Source organism: Mizuhopecten yessoensis, unplaced genomic scaffold (genome assembly GCF_002113885.1).
Source record: "Mizuhopecten yessoensis strain PY_sf001 unplaced genomic scaffold, ASM211388v2 scaffold9399, whole genome shotgun sequence".
Classification (NCBI taxonomy): Eukaryota; Metazoa; Mollusca; class Bivalvia; order Pectinida; family Pectinidae; genus Mizuhopecten; species Mizuhopecten yessoensis.
Window position 1 is genome coordinate 599,254 of NW_018408028.1, and position 21,536 is coordinate 620,789.

At 35.1% G+C, this 21,536-nt stretch overlaps 1 protein-coding gene across 1 annotated transcript in view; it reads right to left on the minus strand.

The window, feature by feature from the left end:
* The window catches only part of LOC110458008 (mucin-12-like), a 51,666-nt gene that overhangs the window by 8,617 nt on the left and 21,513 nt on the right, over positions 1–21,536 (minus strand). The window lies entirely within an intron of this gene.

The following is a 21,536-nucleotide window of genomic DNA, read 5'->3' on the forward strand; positions in this document are numbered from 1 at the left end:
AATGTGCGAGATACCGGTCCAATACAAGGTACAAACCGCTTCATATAAGTGACAATTTAACTCCAATCTAAACTTCACTACCCGTCCGTATACCGAAACACACAATAACTAACATCTCGGCCGTAATTACTCAAGTGGGTCTATCCCGTAATTCTATGTTTTCCATATGTCATTTGGAGTTTCTCATGCTTTTTCACATAATTTTAGTGAATAATTTCTAATTCTAGGTGCTTAGTTTCTTCATCTTTAAACTTATATTACGGAATCAGTTTTTGATTCCCACTTCTACAATTATCATATTTTTCCCAGTGCATAATTCTTAATGCATCTGTTGAGGAGAGTCTTGGTTGAATATTTCCGCTTGGCACTGATTAGGTTAATTAAAATATATATCATATAGGACGTCTCGACCACTTATAAACATCAGAGGGGAAATAAATTATGTTAATTAAATAAAAAATTGGATGAAGATGTTGTAAAAGAATTCTGGCCTTGTTCAATCTAAAACTGTAGACCGTTTGTATAGTTTTGTTAAGGTTAAATCTTGGTGATAGATATATCAATATAGATTTCTTTGACTGATCTACATGTAAATACAGGATCTGTCATTCGTTTCCCTTCATATTAGATTTATGATACAAGTTCTGGATTTTTCATGTTTGCAAGCCTCTGGCGAGCAAATATGAAAAATCCAAAACGAGTATCATAAATTTAATATGAAGGGAAATTAATGACAGATTCTTTTTATCATATTAAACAAAGTAAACTGTATAATTGTGATCTGAACGAATATTTTGCACTTGGCCGCCTCTGAAACAATGAAAACTTATCCGCTTCACAATGACGTGACGTACACATTGATTGTTCCTATTCGATTGTGACGTCATTTCCGGAGTGATATTACAGACGTTACATAAACATAATGTATGTGATGGCTTTATGGCACTGCATAACACGGTATTCATAAGATATGTATCACCTTACTTAATGGGTTTTGACAGATAGTTCTGTCTATAAGGAGAACAAAGCTGATCAGATTTGTACTCAAATGATCATATGATGATGTTTTTATTCCATCAATATGACAAAATGAAATAATTTCCTAAAATTGAAATTATTTAGGGGACTAGACTGATGACATGCGACCTTAATTTTCTTTCTGTTTGGGATATCTATATCAAATAAGTTGATTTCCTAATAACTAATATATCAATAAACAAACAGCATAAAATATTCTCTAATTCTTAACCAAAATCTTCCCATCACTAAACTTACAGATACATCGTAATTATATAGTATAAAACAGTCCAATTTTATCCTTTTATAGAAAGTGAAATAAAACCTCTGTACACAACTGTGGAAGTTTGCGGTTATACAGTAGTTTGACATACAACTCCTATGCTACCCCAGTGTACACAACGTTTACCCCTAACCATTTCCACGACAATATGCACTCTTCCACATGAAAAAAACATACAAAGAAATGGATTGTTACACATTTCTACCATCTTAATCCCCTTTACATCTGAACTCTTCGGCAAAAGAGATTACAAATCCTCCTATAAACCCCTAGGAATGATTTCGATAAGAAGTAATCCACGTTTTATCCCCGTCACGTTCCTATGTGTACGGTAATCTTTTTTTCCCGCTGAAATGATATCCCTCACGATTACCCTAGTCAGACTCAGCACTGCGTTTAACATAGCAAAATAAAATGCCAATATTTACGAAGGTTTAAAAACTAAATCTCGCAACAAATTGAGTCGTGAAAAGATGAAATGTTATCTTGTAAATTATGGCTGTTGGGTAAGGCTTTAATTTTACACCACTTAGAGGGAGGTTTTCGCCACCAGTGGCCAGATCTGTGTTTGATCCAATCCTGATTTGGGATATATAGCAAGTCGTTATAATTCTCGGAGGAGTGACGCAATATAAGTTAACGCTTCATCTTCTACCGTTAACTATTGTATAACCTTCAAATCACTGCTACCCAGTAAAATGTTCAAATCACTGCTACCCAGTAAAATGTTCAAATCACTGCTACCCAGTAAAATGTTCAAATCACTGCTACCCAGTAAAATGTTCAAATCACTGCTACCCAGTAAAATGTTCAAATCACTGCTACCCAGTAAAATGTTCAAATCACTGCTACCCAGTAAAATGTTCAAATCACTGCTACCCAGTAAAATGTTCAAATCACTGCTACCCAGTAAAATGTTCAAATCACTGCTACCCAGTAAAATGTTCAAATCACTGCTACCCAGTAAAATGTTCAAATCACTGCTACCCAGTAAAATGTTCAAATCACTGCTACCCAGTAAAATGTTCAAATGTTTTAAAGTTTGCCAAAAAACTTAAAAACCTATCAAATTTATGCCTGTACATTTCAGTACTGTAATGGGATATGTCTAAGTACTTCAAAATGTTTTTGGAAATGAATATATTTGAAAGTGCGTATATCAGCTCAACATATCCCACACTACATCAAATATGGAGTTTACTTGCTGTCTCTAGTATCATTTTCATCTTATAATTACGGTAGAGTACCACAAGTTTGATCATCCTAATTGAATACAACTTCTAACTCATTATGTTGTTCTAGTGTAATTTCCCCCTGATCAGTGGTATGTTCACTAGAAAACAATAGTGTGACATGAAAACACCTTGGGTAAGAAGAATGGGGCCTGGGCCCACTTTACTGACTGATTAAGACCGAGATTCATTGAATACATACACCTTTTATTAAACTTTCCATATGTAAAGAACCCTGGAAACATTTGTATTAACCAAATTTTACAACAGGACAACTGGACAAGCAATATACTTGTGATGATTAATAGTTAAAATATTTTAGTTCGTACAAACTGGAAAATGAGATGGTAAAATAATGTTTTGTAACAGCAGCGGTAAGAAACTGTTCTTGATCCCAGCCTTCGAACCTATGTTTACAGGCACATCAAGACATCATGTTAACCCATTCACCCCTAAATTCATATTTGAACCTTACTAAATCATAGACTTGGTGAATCCATTTGAAAAATGTAGGGGTGAATGAGTTAAGTAATGCAGCAGTTTTACATGTTTTCCTCCTGTAACAAGTTCGTAGTTCAACACATCAAAGTTCAATGTTATACACCGCTGCTTTGATCCAAATAGTAAGTTTAAATTAAATTTCAATGTAATAACTAGAATATGCCGGTAATTAACCGTGGATACGGAAAAATCATCCAATCATTTCGTGATCAAACTTTTGGGATTGGGATATTTTAGAAGTAGTAAGATGGCAGTTCAATAAAGAAGATTCTTTTAAATAGTTTAAGAAAAAGGTTTTAAGAATTCAGACGATATAATTAAATTTTATACTTTAAAATCACAAATACATGATGCCAGGCTTAACTTTCCTACTTGTGCCAAAGTATGGAGATTTTAATTTTATAATTAGTTTGGAAGAAAAGCAGAATTCACAGGCAACTCGTTACTTGGCAAGAAGCACGAACCTCAGTTATGAAACAAATTTTAAAGCTTTACCAACGTAACACAATAAATGTACACCACAGTCCGTTGAAAATGCAGAAATTTCAAGATAAATCATACAACTTCATCTACACCATTAAAGAAATGTATTGTTTGTAATGGAAAACATGAGGAAACTTACAGAATAGGGCTGAAATACACTGAACTTAAAGACAATAGAGAAAGTGGAAATTTTAAAAACAGAAATCAGTAATTGATGAATCTATGATTACTGTTGGATTACAGTAAAAGATACTGGCCATTAAGTGTTTGAGCCACCACTACAGCATCAAGCTATTGATTTGTAAAAGAACAGTTTATATTTTGTTAATATCTTGAGAATTATGTATTCTTCAAATAGGTAATGATATATGAAGAATAGTTACAGATCATTTTGCAACCATTTTTGAAAAAAATCTACTCCTAACACTGATGAAAGCCTGGTGAAGAAGTGCCTGGTGTAATTAGGTCCCTCAACATTACAGTGTATAGGACATGTACACGCCTGGGGTAAGGTCCCTACACATTACAGTGTATAGGACATGTACACGCCTGGTGTAAGGTCCCTCGTCATTACAGTGTATAGGACATGTACACGCCTGGGGTAAGGTCCCTACACATTACAGTGTATTGGACATGTACACGCCTGGTGTAAGGTCCCTCATCATAACAGTGTATAGGACATTTACACACCTGGTGTAAGGTCCCTCATCATTACAGTGTATAGAACATGTACACGCCTGGTGTAAGGTCCCTCATCATAACAGTGTATAGGACATTTACACACCTGGTGTAAGGTCCCTCATCATTACAGTGTATGGGACATGTACACGCCTGGTGTAAGGTCCCTCATCATAACAGTGTATAGGACATGTACACGTCGGATCACTGTAGCCTATGTATAACCACGGTGGGGGTCCTCAACGTGCAGAACAAAATCACGATTACATTTGACTGCTGAAAATCAGATCTTTTTTCTAACAAAGCATCCGTGAAGGAATACCAGACTTAATTACAAAGTCTCCACCCCTTCGCTGTGCATTTATCTCTTGGCCAGCAACAGTCAACATAGACCTGACAATTGGATTTCTCCGAGGTCCTTCGATACTTCTTATTCAAGCAGATATAATCCCTTTAAAATACCTGGAAGGTCACATCTCCGGATTAAGTCCTGTCAGCTAAGCTGTAGAACTTATTATTCCCCTACCCACAATTTAACATCTCATTCTGTAAAATGATGGATCAGACAATAAATGTCAGAGAAACAGTTTTTGAAAATGTCTTCAATTTGTTACAGTTTTTGTATTCCTTCTCTAAGATAATGATTTTGAATCCTTATATGTGTAACTTGTTCGTTAAAAAAATATTCTAGATCAGCAATTTATGTTCGGCTCATCCTTACAAGTTGGCCTCACGTCAATGGCTGAGGTCCTCCTCCACAGTGGTACAGTAATGGTGTCCAGGTGCTGGGTTGTAAACAGAAGCCTGATAATAATGGGTATTGCCTGACATAGCATGCACCTGCTGCATGTTGTTTGGTACAAACATTTGTAATACGGAACCCAATTTTTTTAAGAATATGTTACAATCCTTTTTTTAAACTCACATTTTTTTTAATGTAAGAAAGCTTTCACCACTGTAGACCATAATGGACTCATCCAGATTATTGCAAGGTAAAGTCTACTTCAATTGCATAGGAGTGAAAGGGTTAACATGACTTTTTGAACAGTCAACTACAGGAATGAAATATTTTTACTATATAATACTGTATATAAACTTCAACAAATATTATAGTTATAAACGAAAATGAAACTAACAACGCTTTATGAAATAGGTCTAAATTAGATTCTGTAATTATAATTAAGAAACAGGGATACCATTGTACTATAATCACACTTCCCACCTGCTGAGTGTTATCCTATGTTAATGCTATGATGCAACCTGTGGCTTAAATCTCCCGGTGTCGCTCTGCTATCTGACAACCACCTACCATCCATTTAGCATTGTCAACTTAATTAAATATTTAATTACATCCAAAAAATTGACAGAGAAATAAAAAGAAGTATCAAAATCAAAACTCAAATTGAAAGTTAGGAATTAAAACAATGATAAATAAACGCCAAAAAAAGAAGACGCAAACTTGATCATTCAAAATTGAATTTTAAATATACTTTCAAGCCTGCCGAGTTATCTGTGAAGTGTAGCAGCTGTTGTTCTGTGGTGGGGATCAACAGATTAACAGGTCCCTATTATCATACACTGTACACGGTGAAATTGTCTCCCTTCTCCTGTGTGATCCGTATTTGTCCTGTAATAATCTCGCCTGTTTTGTTCAAGCCTCCACCGTCACCTTGGTAAAATGCTAGCTGCTTTAGTAACCCAACAAGAGAAATTCTCTTTAATTTAATCATTAGAATGTCAAACTTGTAGACCAGTGGTCCTGAGTTTGATTCCAAGTAGAGGCATTAAAATTAATACTGACCCCCATTACATTGGGCCCATGTTCTGTACCAATGTCACGTGACCCTATACCTTACACTAAGAGTGTGTTTCTACGTATGGTGTGATGATTAAACCTTCTATATTTGTACATGACTTTTTCTCGCTGGTTCTTTTGCTCATCTTGGGAATCTTCAGGCAATTTTACAATTACACCTGAAAAATCACCTGAGGACCCCAAGGTGGGCAAAAGTAATAGTGAGATATAGTCATCCAAGTTTTGTTTTAAGTCTATTTCTACTATCACATTGACAGTTAATTTTTAACAACTTTTTGTACATGTATATCTATGTAAACCAAAGGTATTAGTTACATATTCATGTGACAAAATATATATAAAAGAGTGTGTTGTAACCCACTCGAGTTTTCAAAGTAATTTTTATCGTTTACAGATGAAAATAATCACATGAAAACATTAGTTCACTAAATCTGATTATGATTTACTTATTTTCAATATGTTTGGAGACGGTTCTAGATCAGAAATTCAATTTGAAGGATAAATTTATGTCCTGGCTTCACAAACTCAGTAATCTATTTCAATCAATGATGTTTTACACTACAAAAGAGATGAAAACGGCAAATCTTATTAAATGAAAAATATTCAAAATATGAAAAAGTTAAATTTCTAAATTGAGAAATGTTTTGAATTACTGTTGTAACACTCAAAAGAAAATGTTAAAATACAAGAATGATATAAAACGTAATAAAATCCTCAGAAACAGTCTTCCCGATATCAACCGATTTACGCTAACACCACTGATCACGGTATTAATTAATCCGTCGTTAACATCACAAGTGAAAACCGTCTGTTGGGCCTAATACTAAATAACCCACATTGGTGATAAAATGTAACTTCTTCTCATGTCTCCGCTCCTAATCCCCACATTACAAGGGGCCATACAAGATTTATTTATTTCTTATGTCAAGTATTCATCCCCCGTAGCCCAATCCTCTGATCTCCTTTTCAAGTTGGGGGGTGAGTTGAATTTTTCATTACCAGACAAATTCATTTAGCATTTTTCTGTATGCCGATCCTTGTGCCCCACCTGATAACTTTGTTTCCCATCCCCTCGCTGTTAGACAGAGACGAATAGCATGCTTTATAGCTGTAGGCCTGGATATTTGAAGAAAAAAACTAATGTCATAATAATATTAAATTTCTTAATCTTTCCTAGCAATTTCTTCCCCATTTAATCCTATTGAGACAAAAAAATAATCAATTGATGATGTTTCAAAATTATATTTTATTTTATTTTTCATTTTGATTAGGGTAATAATCGATGGAAAAGTATTTATAGACTATAGGGTAGGCATTGATGGAGCGGACGTATGCAGACTTTGTTAATGATGTGGTGAAATAATTTTAAGGAATGTCTTTTCCAGTATATTTTTACTGTTAGAAACATTTCAGACTAAGAAAGTGACAACAAAACATTTTCATTAATGACCCAAAAAACATCCTTTTCATCTAGATTTGAATCGTAACACTGATTTTCATATTTCATTTACTCCTGTAGCTCGGTAGTCCAGATTGAATAACTGTATTTAATTCTGTATGCTATTCTACAGACATCTTCAATCTTATGTCTTGATAGCTTGAATCGTTGAATATTACTTTAAATAAAGAAACTCTCTTAAAAGTTTAACATTTCAGATATAAAATAATAAACTCGTCAAAAAACAAAATATCTTTATTTAGAATAGAATTATTTGAAAATTCAAATTTACATTTGAATAAAACGACTTGTTCTGTCGCTTTAACAAAACAAGTTGTATCAAGATACTGCTCCTTTTCATGTCTACGATATAGGTTACCGCCACGCCGTAATCAAAATGCATCTTCCAAACTTACCCTAATCATGGCTAATTTGGTGATTTACTCAACTTGTAGTTACGTCAGCTTTTGATAAAACCTCACCACATGCAAAAACAAATCTAAAGAAAAAGGGTCAAAGCAAACCTGATCTAACAAATTTGGTCTAATGGTTGCTAATTCCTCAATCATCCTCGTCATCTTTGCAAGAGGAATTTGATAAAAGTCTCCAACACAGGAAAGTATACAAAAATCACAGGGAAAAAGGGTCAGGTACAAAAACCTAATCCAAAATGTCTTGAAGTTCACCAAACTGCTCTTAAATCTATCTGTGCTACTGATAAGAGGGCCGTAGTTTATAAATCCAGATTTTTACACACATAAAACTCCTACACAGATCAGCCTCCTTACAGGTTAACACTGGCAATCAAAAAAACGTGTAGACCTTTCGCAACTAATCTTTGCAACTGAAGTGTCAAAAAAGCATAATTTTCTGCCATATTACTGTGAAGTCTTGAAATTATGTTAGACTATTAAATATTTGAGCCTATTTATCACGTTTTCTCTCTACAGGCAAACCCTTAGGATAAAGCCAGGGAATGTTATGTAGTGGGCACAAGTACCTTAGTGGGAGGGTGTAGTGCAGACATCTCCCCCCCCCCCCCCCCCCTGTCCCCTTACAGATACGTATACATAAACAACGTCACCCTCCAGACCGTAGATATCTAAATAAGTAAATCGACAGCTTAACAAGACCATAAATATACCAATAAATCCATAGTAAATGGTTATTTACTGAACCATATATATTTTAATAAATTTCTAGTAAATGGGTGACTTCACTGGACCATAAATATCCTAATAACTCTCTGGTAAATTGAGGACTTTGCTTGACAATAGATATCCTAATAAATCTAAAGTAAATTGTGTTTTGTAATAAGTGACCTAACTTTGTTTAAGTTATGGAGATTCCTCATTCTGGTGTAAGGATCTACTTACTTTGTATAAGTTATGGAGATTCCTCATTCTGGTGTAAGGATCTACTTACTTTGTATAAGTTATGGAGATTCCTCATTCTGGTGTAAGGATCTACTTACTTTGTATAAGTTATGGAGATTCCTCATTCTGGTGTAAGGATCTACTGAGGCCTGGAAAGCAGCTATTTTAGCTTTAATATAGGGACAAAACTTTAAATAAGCTTGGCACTTGATTTTTGTTTGAAATTTGAAATTGTTTTAAATGTTATAAACTTTAATTTGGTGTCCAGTTTCATCTGATATTAAATTAAACTTAAAAAACACCCCATCGCAATTCACATTGAAGGACGCCGAGTCAAATAATTCAAGGAGTATTTTTAGAGACAGGCTTATTTCACACACTAATCCTGCTCCTCATTTTTAAATTCTCCATGTTTAAATCAAGGGGATTATTTTCTAATTGAAATTTTCAGCAAAAATAGCATGATCCTCGAACATTGAACCACTAATCATTTTTCATTGTAAAGATGGAGGGATTTATTTAAATTAATATTGTAACAGATTTTCTAAAGCTCACACTGAGATTGTCTCCATGTCTTTATTGTAGACTTTCAGGTGAAGGAACCTAGAGAACGTTATTTCATGTCAACACTTCACTTGAAAAATAAATCAATTGTGCAGTTTCTGTGTAAACCATTCATTTCACGTACCCCTCGTCATTACCAATGTAAATCCCTACCTGATGACAGGCAGCACAAAGAAAATCCGCTGTTTTTTTATTCTATCAAAATCTGGAGTAAAGCAGCAGCCATAATCGGATCAACGAGAATTGCGATTAATACTAAACATCTGCCTTATCTCTGATGACGACAGCCAGGAATCTAGATCGCACAAGCTCTTGTCATCGGCTATTTCTCAATCCTGATCCGACCAAAGCTGAGTGGGGGATTAAATTTAAGCGAGCTGTGAAGCTGACACAATGATCCTCTTTCCTTAATCTAGCCATCTGTCTCGCTCAGATACTAATTTTCCACACAAAGCAGATTATATAGGATCAGGGAAGTCTTTTATTCGTGGAGGTAATCCTGATGCACTGGTTGTCAATAGCCAGCACACAGGGTAGAGTGTGACATGTATCACGGTGCTGTCATCGTGGACGCTCAGGATCTTCTAAATTCTATTCACTGCGACACCCCCTTAGCAATTCACTGACTTTAATTTGAATCTCAGCTTGGTGGCAGTATTATAAAATTTCTTATTGAAATTTCCACAAATTTTAGAATTGAGTTCCCATCTTTTTTTAGCCTACAAATTGATATATCTGAATACATCCCCAATTATTCAACACACACAAACATTACAAACCTAGTTCTAAACACACACCAATCAAACTGATCTAATTATAAACCACAAATTAGTCTCTCAGGCATTATTGTCACAGTATAATCCCATAATGATAGAAGATCAAATTCTCCCTATCTTGTGGTCAGCAAAATACATGAATCAGCCAATTAAAAAGGGTTTTACAAATGAGTCCATTGACCCTCGACAAGATGAGGAAACACTTTCAAAGAAAGATATCTGAAATGTAGCACCATCTTGATATTAAACATTTTTGATACCATTTAATATTTGAATACAGGTAAAACATCATCACAAAATCTTAAGGTGTTTACCACAAAATCATGTTTTTTTAAAGAAAACCAATTGATATAAAAAAAAATGTATCTCACAATTTTTTTTTCTAAAATAGATGTATGTGAAGTGATATATTATCTTCAAATCAATTCTTTTGAAGCAAAATGAGAACAAATTGGATTACCTCCCCTTGCCAAGACAAATAATGCACCTGAAGTTCGGGATATTAATGCCAGTCTTGCCCTGCCGAATGTTTATGATTAGAACACTGTTGTTGGTTAATGTTTATGTCATCTTTATTATATCTCATTTAAGTCCCGTAAGGTATAGTTTTCTTATCAGAAATGATTTATCAAAGCTACAATTATGCTGGAAAAACAGTTTCCAAATTTACTTAGATACATTTTTGCAGTGGTATGGGGATCCTTAAGGTAAAATATAGAAAAGTTAAAAGTTCAACATGTTGCCACCTCACTTAACCCTTCTACTCCTACGTAACTTTAGTGGACTTTACCATGCATTGATATGAAAGAGTCCATTATGGTCTACAGTGGTGAAGGGTTAGTGCCACCAATTTTACCTCAGCAATTCCTCATTTCCCTACAATGCCGCCATTTTACTGGACAAATGCTGGCAGTGTATACGTAACAAGGTTATATACTTTAAATCATAAAATGTCAGGAGATTCTAATAAACATAAATGATGCATTCTTTCATAATTCAGTGTGTTAACGCATTCACCCTGAAATTTCATAAGGAACTCTTCCAACTTTTGAATTGGAAGATTTCAAATGTATCTTCAGGGGTGAATGAGTTAATCATCAAATACTTTTTGGGGCTGAAATGGCATTTAACATTTCTAGCTGTAAGTTCAGTCTACTGTCTCCACTATATTTTATTCAATTCAAAACTTTTAAAGCTGTCATACATAACACAATTTGCATAATTCTTATTAAGTAACAATTCATACAGAAAATATTATAAAACAGTTAACAAAGATAAGCATTTATTGAGACATTTAAACAGACTTAATGAATTTTATTTTGAAAAGTTTGTGTAAAACAAAGAAACGGTTAAAATATAATGTATCTGCCTGATTGTAGAGAACTTGGAGCGTATTGTAGAGAACTTGGAGCGTTTTGTAGAGGACTTGGAGCGTATTGTAGAGAACTTGGAGCGTTTTGTGAGAACTTGGAGCATTTTGTGAGAACTACTGATAGTTACGACTTCATTTACTAACAACAATCCTGATTATTATTCAAATCTAACTTCCAAGCACACAAGGTGTTATCAACATGATGGCCACCTGCTGAGTCGAGGCGTAACCGGTATCCACGGTAACCAATTACACTGAAACCAAGTAATGTACGACAACAGTCTAATAGTCGGCCAAACCATACGACATGGACAGTGAGAACGACTTGTTCATAATTCTTACATAATGTACAAAATTATCTCTCCTGTGGCAAGAAATGAAAGTAATTTGCTTAATATCATGAATAGAATGAAAAAGAAAATCTTTTTAGACATACTATAAATGAAGACACAAATTATTTTACAAAATGTGCTTTAAATTCAATGTTTAGCCTTAAATTAATCTCTGTTTTAAATCTTAATTATACAAAAAATGTGCTTTCAATAATTTGACTTAAATAAATATCTCTTTTAATCTGAATTGCTATGGCATAATCATAAAATCAATTAGAATCATCCAAGGGGGATAATAAGATTAAAACAGGGCTAGTTACAAACTAATCAGTGTCTTAATATTCATGTCTTTAATGTATACATATTTTGGCCTTTAATTATGAATATGCCTGTTTTTTAATTAATTGAAATAGTCCATATCACCCAGAACAGATGTTACACATAAACCAAGAATCCTCATCTAAGGATTTAACCAAAGCTAGCATCTAAACTGATCACATCTTTATCCTAATATATGGCACGGGAGAACAAAATCGGTAGAATCTTAAAGTTACAGAAATTAATTAAGATTTGAAAAACAACCTTGAGAATCTATCTTACAGCCATCTGCATCAACGTATTAAGTGTAAGGCCTTTCATCCTCAGTCACTAATTCCTACTGCCCTGTATATCTATAAAGAAAGGAAGGGGAGGGAGAACTCAGAGCTATCTCAAATCTCAAGGTCAAGGAGGTCAGCACCTCTTACAACTTCTCTTATCACCCATCAAGGTTGAGTTGCATCAAGGTTTTTTTCAGAGTTTGACAAAATGTAACTATATTTATGAGCTCTTTATACTCTGGTTTATTTGTCTGTAATTGTGTTGTCTTACATCACGTTAGATAGGTGCTCATCAGATCAGATCATCCGTTTTCTAAGCTTTTCTCTGACCCTGTTGAGATCAGATCTACAAGACACTTGTAAGCTAATTCCACTCTGTATAGGTCAAGACCAGATTGTTTGACATAATTAACTTCACAAATTTGTTTGTTAAGAAGTGTTTAAAAGAAGTGATTTATGTGTCTGGCGGTTTAAAGTCAACTGAAGCCCCAGTTTTTATGTTAATGATAAAAAGATTGTATATATAATCATAACAAACTCACAGATTGAACACAAGACAAGTTTATATCTTCTTACTTATTACAATGGCATGACATTTTGTTTTATGATACAGGCTGTCAGCGGAAAACAATAGATCGACCATTTCTTGCAGGTCATACATTTTAGTCTTAACAAAACAGGTGATACAGTTAATTGCTATCTAAAATACACTGTAGGACTGTGTATCAAATTGAAATGATTAGGCCTACAGACATTTTCTAACATAAATTCTGATAAGAAAATGAGCATAAAAATATTCACTGTTACCTTGACAGGTCATGTGATAAAATTATACCGATTTCAATGAAAATATTACTTCAGAAGGAAGACGTGTGTTTTTAATCATTTAAGCAATAGTTTCTCTATTGCATTAGAAGTTGATTTCTCCGTGTCCCTCAAGACATACCGCCCTGACAGCATGGTGCCAGAAATCGATCCAAATTTAACGTTATTGTCGTAAACAACTAACGATGGCTGCTTTATTTACAATTTAAGTTTAATACAATATTTAATTATTGTTAAAAAGGGAATATTTTGTGTCTTTAATTGTTATTGTTTCTTTGCAAGTTGATTTCACCACACGACTCGCAAGGCATGTGATTTTCACGTGATCGTAATTGACAGCGCGGAAAAATATTTTTCACGCTTATGTGACAAAATATAACCAAACTTCTTGATGCAAAATAGGTAAATCATGACTATTTATAACACTTATTTCATCCTATTGACCGTAACATTACGATATCTTAGCTAGGTTGTACTATAAAGATAGTTCTTAGGAATATGCTCGAAGTTATTTGAAAGTAAAAGTAGAATTTACATACTGATCATTACAACGGCAAAACGAAATCTTCTCGAATTTTGACAACACGCTGATATAAATCACAATTTACAAATTATTTCAATTATTACTGTATCGTTTTGTATAAAACAGCATAAAAACGATCGAAAACAGCTTGATCGGTTATTATGGAAATAGAATATCATAATAAGCGGGTTCCTCTGTACAAGTTTTATAGATTTCACAGCCTTTGTTTTCTCTAGCTAATTAATAAATCTGTTCACAGCCTTTGTTTTCTGTTAAGCAATTGAAAAACACAGGAAAAATGTACACAAGTTTTATATAAAACGTTTGTATAATGTTACTTCAAACCTAATAGATTGATCTCAGTCTCCATTTTGAAATAAAATACTTACCCATCACAGCCAATAAAACCTTTCAAACGATTACAGATCCTAAGTTCAGACACCAAAGCCACAACTACATAAAGCCAGTAGGGCTACAAAGAGTTGAAGAGTTTTATAACGTTCCGTTACTTAAATCCACAAATAACCTGCTCCTGATGTAACCAGCTGATAAAAAACAAATTAGTACGAATCAGGAGATAGAATTTTTAACCTATCCAATCTTTTTTCTTACATCATACAACACAGTCTAAATAGATCTTTAATGAGTGATAAATTTAACGAAAATATATCAAATTTAAAATCCTAATAATATTTTTGAACTCCAAAGATTCAACTTAGTAATAGAGCAATATAGGACGATTACACTCTGCAGCGGTGTGGGTAAAATTGTGAAGAGATTTCACGCAGGTAGGGTATACAGGAGATAAGACCAGTATTTATTTCTACTGCAAACTGAATTAAGAGTGCTAATTTTTCTGAAATCTTTTCCTATGGTGTAATAGCATGCAGAGACGAACACCGTGATGTCGTGTTACCAGGCTGCTGGGACGGTGAGAAAAACGGAGCGAGAAAACTCTCTACATAAAAAACATGGTGCAACAGTAGGGATTAAGTGTGGTGTAGGGAGAAATTTTCACCACTATATAATCTCGTAAAACTTTTCACAGTATGTGTCACTTCTGGTTTGCAAAACATTAAATCTAGAAAAGACTAGATTGTTTCCTTGTGTCTTAGGTAGAATTTTATGACGTAAATCTTTATGATGGGTAGAAACATACTAAATTTAGAATGCAACAATATATTTTTTTGTGTATTGTAGAAAAAATAAATAAAATAAAAAAAATAAAGTGTGCACTTATCTAGAATATATGTCAGAAAAATACATATACATTTTTGATCCAATTAATCAACGACAAAATAGTCTGTAGAATACACATTTTTATGCAAATAGATTTTGTATTCCATTTTTTTCCGGGAAACCTTTTTACCCTAAATAAGTGCTATACGTCAATGTATGAAACTGATTTACATATTTAATAATAAGTATTTTAATTGTTTCGATATTTTCATTTGTAACATGTGACTTCTACGAGGCAATCCACAACTCTGCCTCCTGAAATATGTGTTCTCCTCTCAGTAATCCCCTATACCTCACTAGATGATTTCTCTATCCCCCATCAAAGGACCTCAACAATTTTCTTAGTGGAAACATAACACCACATCAGAGAAAAACACTGGTTTCGTTACATCACAAAACTCATTACCTTTAATTCTAAAGCTTTTTATTACATCACGTTAAACGCTTTCTCATCTTGGCTAATTACATAAGAGAAAATACCAGTCTAATTAACTTGTTAATGAAAAAATATATAAAAAATTGTATATCGGTTTTTTCTTCTTCATTTCGACCGTCAGAACGCCCATGTACCTCTCCTTTGGAACTGAAGTGGGATTGCATCAGACACTTAATTACAATTACATTGATAAGGGTCAGTTATATACATCTGAAGCGTGTCTTTGTACACGGCACTGTTGTCAGGACAACCTAACTATATTGTCTAACAAGTTGTAGGATTCCAAAAAAATAATTTATTCATATCCGATTCCTCTATGATCTATCATCCAAATAAGAATTACGTTGACCAAAATACACATCATACCAATTATCCCGAGTAATTCCGCGGGATAATTTCTGACTCCATGACAGGAACATTTTGTCTTTCAAAGAGAATCAGATGATGATTTCCTACATCTATCATTGCACAGGAATCAAAGAGCTTTCTATCCTACCCGACTGGCATTGTAGTGGGGGACTCTTTATCCCTCCCTCACATTCATTTGCATATCATGAAAAGACACAGAACGGATGCTGCAAAGTACAATAACCTAGGATTGACTTTGATAGTGGGACACAAACTGGCAGGTTCTCTTGTCTGATTAGCGTTAGATAATTTGTCTTTCATGCATTGCCGATACAGTGATATTCATTATTATCAACAAATAACAATTGTTTTGAGGAATAAGCATTTCTGGTAGATTGGATTGTGTGTCCTACATCCAACGTATCTATGGCCATACCCCACATTACGATCTCGTCTCTTTGACTGTTCCCCCTATTCCTGCTAGCTGTGTAGCTCAACCACTCACCAACCTTTCTCGTAGTGGGATCGTTTTTAGGTAAGTACAGATCCCCGTAGTATACATCGTCCTAAAGTAGAATAACAGCTCCATCAACACCTCGGATTTGAACGGTATGTGTTTCATTATAACTGTAGAATTACAACTTAACGAGTTTGTCTAACACGTCAAGAAATTATCATTTTGACGCTGAAAGTATAATACTGAAACGTTCATTCAGGAGATAAATAATAATCGTATTAAGTCCTCAATGTCTGAAAATTAAACCCAGGTAACGATCTCCTGAAAAACCGGTTATGTCAGCAGATAGGAACCTTGACCATATTATTTTTTTAGCATGATCAAGATGACCTTGATCTTCGTAATTGAAGGTCATACGAGTATGTTAGGAATCAACTGCTATATTTCATTTAGCTTTAGCCAAGGTGAAACGACTTAAAACAGACCTCTAAGTAGGACACGAATCTGATGCCACAATACTTGTCAGCATCATCATCATTACGTGAGGACCAAATTAGCATTATGGTGACAACATCCTGATACGGCCTCATTAGCCAATCACGCTTCAAAAGAATCTCACTGGTTAGCTTCAATTAAGTTACAAAACAAAGCAAAATAATTTTTCAAGCTAATTACTATTTTCATTAATAAAATATTTTTCCTATTTCAGAGCCTATGGGTATTTTGTAAAATAAAATTTACCAAACTTTTGTGATGAGAACTGTTGCTTTTGATATAGTATAAAACTAACCATGGAAGAACTGATGCAAATATTAAGGGTTCAGACACCTTAGAATCCCCTTCAGTCTGATAGAATACGTCTGGGGTCAGACGGAAAAATGGATTTTGAGAAATAAACATAAGGAGCTTTTTATTACGGATGAGGTGGAGAAAGTATGTTGTTGTAGAGGTAATACCGACTGGTATTTCTGTAAGCAGCTTCCACAAATTCAGTTTCAAATTAAATATGTACACGTCTCGAGTACGGCAGATTAGGAAGGTATGGACGGCGCTAATCTGGTCGTGATCCATCACAGTAACGGACATGTGACAATGGCTAGGAGGTAAAGGAGGGTTGAACAGCGAGCCTTTCCCACCGCCGACACCACAATATCACATGCTCCGCACTTCCCTCACTGTGACACAGATTAAACTTACACTTGAGCACGTCTCAAGCACTTTTTCTACTACCTCCATATTGTGAATCATCGTCAAGAAATGAATGTAAATGCATTTCAGTGCTTCTTAAGACATATCATGTTAAACCTATTTAACCATCGTAAATTAATACCTAGAAACAAAAGATTTTCATTCCTTCTTTCACACACCAATATCAAAAGTCAGATTAGAGTTACAATATTTCAACACAATTTCACCTCAGATATTTACATAATTGTTTAAATAAAAATAAATTCCACTGACATCAATAATTATAAATCAATCAGCAACAGAAATTGTAAGTAAATATATAACGACATAATGGTTAAAGAATATTTCAGGGTACAAATTCTAAGAAACTAAAATCCTTGATTAATTATTCTTTCAAATAGTACTTGATGGCATTTATAGATTTAAAAAGCAGAGATTGATTTAATTCACAAATTTTTATAATATTTTTACATTTGAATATGCACTTTATATATATTTTTCCTTTGATAAGAAAATTTCAAGGTTTCAGATTTGATAAATTTTTTTCATCCAAACCAAATAGAAATGTTTAAACTGACAAGAATGAGTACAAATTACGCATTTAGACCAAAGATGTTTAGGAGCTTGTTGACTTTTTTTCCTGAATGGATATACGAATTACTGGGTGATGCCCTAATGACAGACTAAACATAACTGGATGATTAAGTCATTGGCCGTATGGCCGACATGACATATCCACGACGTCGTCCTTAGACACACGGCTTTATATATGAAAGATTAGCCGAGACCACTTATGATATTGACCCCATGCGTATAGCAAAATAAATCCCTCTATCTGTCAGCTATTGAAATTGTGGTATGATGAGAAAACATTCGTTTCAGTCGAAATCCAATTATAAGAGATTAGTGCCCTCCAAACTGGGCGGCCATTGTTGAGGGAGGACGATCCGTTCGCGGCCTAATTTGAATGTTAAACATCGGATTACAGGAAAGTGCTGAGAGAAGTCCGAACCACTCGCCTAGGCTAATCTCCCGAAAGCTCACAAAGATCAAAATAGGATTTCTATCTCTTCAACAATGCACGCATTCATTTTGCCCGACTTATCTTAAATTGGGTTTTACCAGGGAGTGATAGAAAGAGATTAATCTGAACGCAATTTCTAAAATGGGCGAGTCTTTCAGTAGGTTTAAGGTTTTATAGTGCTGGACATTTTGATGGTATTAGGGTAAATGGGGGTTTTGAGTTGGAGGGGATTAGTTAGAGCCCTGTTTGGACAGATAAGTAAACATTGATTGGACAGCCAGCCAGTAATCCACAATTTAATCCTTACTCTTGAACGCCAAGCACACACAAATCCTGAAAATATCATGGACTTGAGGAACTTTAATCTTACTGAAACAAACTTATGCCACATCGTATCTGAGAGTGTCACCAATCCTGAGGTTATTGTCAAACATTTTATGACGGTGAAATTAAACACTGGGACGCTAAAAAATAGTCGAAAGACCATTCAGTTTTGTTTGTTAAAATGTTTTTGTAGATTTTAAGGCTTATTAGATAAGCAGTCCCTTCAATATGTTAACAATTTGTACAACAACTTACAGTAGATACCACAACGCCATCGTATAGTGGTCAATCCTCCAAGGCATGCTGTATAAAAGATATACTTATGGTTCTGTGTCATTTTTTTCTTTATTTATTTCTAAATAATTATGATAATTTGTATGTTGTTAAGGACGCTATATTCGACATCGCAACGTCTTTGAAGACAATCATAGTAAGTTTTATAACACATTCATATCTAACCTAGATCTCAATAAATTCTTCCTGTATCCTCTTCTAATCCTTAATCAGTTTGAATCAGTCCTGGCTGTGTTGTATTTTGAGTGCCCTTGTCCTGACATTTTATGATATGATGCTTGTCCCTCTAGACTTTTTCTGAACCCAGCAGTCCTGTTCTCCTGTTTTGGTCCCCTAGCATCAATTATCCCAGTCCCTAGTTTCCTATTAAGTCTCTTTGCCTATTCCAAGTACATGTCTCACTACAAATCCAAAACTTGTGGCCCTCTCCTTTTTTTTCTTCAAATCCCTAATCCATGGCCTGTCCAAAATTGCTCCAACAGTCCTCAAACCCTCAGTAAATCCCCCGTACCAGCTCCAACAGTCCTCAAACCCTCAGTAAACCCCCCGTACCAGCTCCAACAGTCCTCAAACCCTCAGTAAATCCCCCGTACCAGTTCTTTGCTCTCCTAAACATCTTTTCAATGTCTATATCATTCTAAACGTTTCCCCTCCCATTACCCTCTCTACCCTTTTGTCCTGTCCTTAACCCTGGTCTGCTATTCTGCTTTAAAAGCTTAATTGTTGGCTAGCCTACTACTGACTTCTATCCAATCCCAACAGCATATTCCCTTTTCCCCTCAAACATGGCTCCTTAGCCTCCCCCTCCCCCGAACCCAGCCCAACTCCTTAGCCTCCCCCTGCCCCGAACCAAGCCCCACTCCTTAGCCTCCCCCAAACCCAGCCCCACTCCTTAGCCTCCTCCCCCGAACCCAGCCCCACTCCTTAGCCTCTCCGAACCCAGCCCCACACCTTAGCTTCCCCCTCCCCCGAACCCAGCCACATTCCTTAGCCTCCCCCTCCCCCGAACCCAGCCCCACTCCTTAGCCTCCAAAACCCAGCCCCACTCCTTAGCCTCCCCGAACCCAGCCCCACTCCTTAGCCTCCCCGAACCCAGCCCCACTCACTAGCCTCCCGAACCCAGCCCCACTCCTTAGCCTCCCCGAACCCAGCCCCACTCCTTAGCATATCCCTAGTCCGTTATCAATGCCATACAAATCTTATATTATATCCTGTTTCCTGTACAAAACTTCCTTGTGCTTGTACAATACTCAGCTTGTATGTATTATCGGTTTAATACGAGTATACTCTTCATTCGATAACATTTTTATTTACTCATATGGTAGGCTGATCTTAGTTTGTATAAGTGTGTACATTTCATTCAAGTGAGCTCTTCAAAGACAGGCATTATCTGTCGCCACGTCCCCACTGTTTTGTGGCACGGTAAACACATCCTTTATTTATCTTAGAGGCAGTTACATAACTTTCTGATACAAAATTATCATTTTTTTTTAATGCGGCACCTGTTAGCTAAGGTAAAAGTCAAGCATCAGGTTTTCTTGCTTCCCTGTAATTACTAGATAATGGAGCAGTCAAGGTAAAGATTAGCTGTAAACAAAGTCATCTATGTGATTACACCAATTGGATCATCTGTGAAATATTATCAAGCTTTTCTAAGACCTAGACTTCACAGGAACACCTTGTCTCCAGAACGTTTACATGTAGTCAATATTTATAACAAAAACATCAAAAGTTCAGTGTTATGTAAACAGAGAATAACAATTCTAACATTTGTCAATGTCAAACACATACCTTGAGCGATTAAATGTTTTTTCGCAAGTAATATTTTCTGTGAAAAGCGGGTTATTTAGACAGGGGTTCAAGATTATAGTGTCTAATCCTGGACTGTAGTCGGCTATAATTTGTGGGAATGCCTATCCCAAAGTAAGTCAATATGATTATGTCGGATAAAGTGTTAGTGTCTGATCAGGTCTGGGCGGACATTGTGATACACATCAGACTTATCAACAAAACCGACCAATTTGAGAATATGAAAAAACTTGTGTTTGGAGACTTCAGTCTTTAAATTCCTGTTTCCTGTATACAGCACGAATTGCCCAAACATCACAACTCAAACATCAAAACATTCAATAGAACGAGGTGGCGAAACATCAATAGTGATAGTAATGTCACCTATCAACAAGATTGAGACTTAGTATATTTTAATATGGAATTAGATTAAACGTAGTCCGTAGTTTTAACTAGGGCTGTTATTGAAGAAGAAAAAAATATGGATATATTGATGGCAAATAATATTGATATATTGACCATGCATCTTTGAGTCATGATTAGTGTCTATGGTTTAATGTTAATTCTAATTAATTGTTTATATATCTAAATGAAATGCAATTATTTCCATTTTCATTTTCAAG